We start from the raw sequence: 1,487 nt of genomic DNA on the forward strand, positions 1-1,487 counted from the left end.
CCCCAAAAGTCTTTTGTAACGATCTATTTGGTCGTTACTGCTTTTTCGATGCTTTTGACCCTTTCCCGAGCTTGTTTAGCTCATATTTGACTCGAGAGGACCGTTGACACGCTTTCCAAGGTGGTTGGATGTGATTCGGATGACTTTTTGGGAAATTAGGCTTTAAGCGAAAAAGAATTGACTCAAAGTTGACTTTTAGGTAAATGAACCTTTTTCAGAATTCCGTCGATTTTGAGAGATCCGGATGGTCATTTAGAACTTTTGCGCATATCTGGTTTGATTCCCAATGCACTCGGGTGCATTTTGGGACTTGGGTTTGGAAGTTAAATTTGAGGTATCGGGGGTTGATTCGGTCAACAAGACCTCCGTTGGGAATTCCAGGCCACGAGTGCGTTCGTAGCGTGTTGTTATGTATGTCTGCATATTTGGTATGTGAGCAGATGGCCTCAGGAGATAGTCGAAAATTCGAGTTAAGAATGTGAAATCTTGGGATGTTCTGGTGTCTGGTGCTCGCTTTGGCGGCACAAGCACCGCGGCAGCGGTACCACTATAGCAATCACCCTGCCGCTGAAGCGACTAGTGTTATTTTGGGCATGACCGTTGTAGCGATCATGGGACCGCCGAAGCGGTGCCGCTGAAGCGGTCTGCTGGTCGCGGAAGCGGGTTTCTGGCAGTTAATTTCATTAAATGAAGTGTTAAAAGCCCTAAGTCCCTCATTTATTATTATTCCGAAATCTGAGTTATTGGGAGCAATTCAAGGTGATTCTTAAGGGAAAATCTTGGTGGTAAGTCCTTTTATCTTCTTCATATTCCATGATTTCATTATCATCTTAGGATTCCATTATCATGCTAGTTCACTAAGAATTCTAAAATTAAAAGAGGGTTCAATGAGTTTTTCTTCTAGGCTTTGTAATCTTGGTTTATTGGTTGGGTTAGCTTCTTTAAGCATGGAATTGGTGACTAGAATCCTTTATTTCATAATTTCTTCCTAATTAGTGGCTAATTTATGGAATTGGAAGTTAGGGTTTATACCCAAATTTGGAAATTTTGCCTAGAATCCGAATTTAAGTGATCTGTTAGTTATTCTAGTTTGATATTGATAGGAATTGATCACCTAGAGCTTTAATTTCATGTTGGAACCTTTACATTCCTAATTCCACCCTTCTAGTTCATAAAACCCATTCCATAGGTCTCGAATAAAAGTAAGGTTTGATTGATATTCTTCTTGATTCGAATATGCCTAGTCATTCTTTATCTCGAGGCTCAAAGGAAAGGAAAGACTAAGGTGTGATTTGTGGAGACCTTGCTGTTTTTGTGGAGACCTTGTTGTTCGGCCTTCGAGGTAGGTTACTGTTTACCCTATGGTGAGACTTCGTTTAGCGAAGCATATATTTAGACGATATTGTCGGAGAATGCATGTAAACCTTTCGGCATGAAGTTGGGTTGATATTGTCTTAGGTTGGGCCTCGTTGTGTGATTGAGTTAGC

The sequence above is a fragment of the Lycium ferocissimum genome, chromosome 6 (genome assembly GCF_029784015.1).
Source record: "Lycium ferocissimum isolate CSIRO_LF1 chromosome 6, AGI_CSIRO_Lferr_CH_V1, whole genome shotgun sequence".
NCBI classification, from domain to species: Eukaryota; Viridiplantae; Streptophyta; class Magnoliopsida; order Solanales; family Solanaceae; genus Lycium; species Lycium ferocissimum.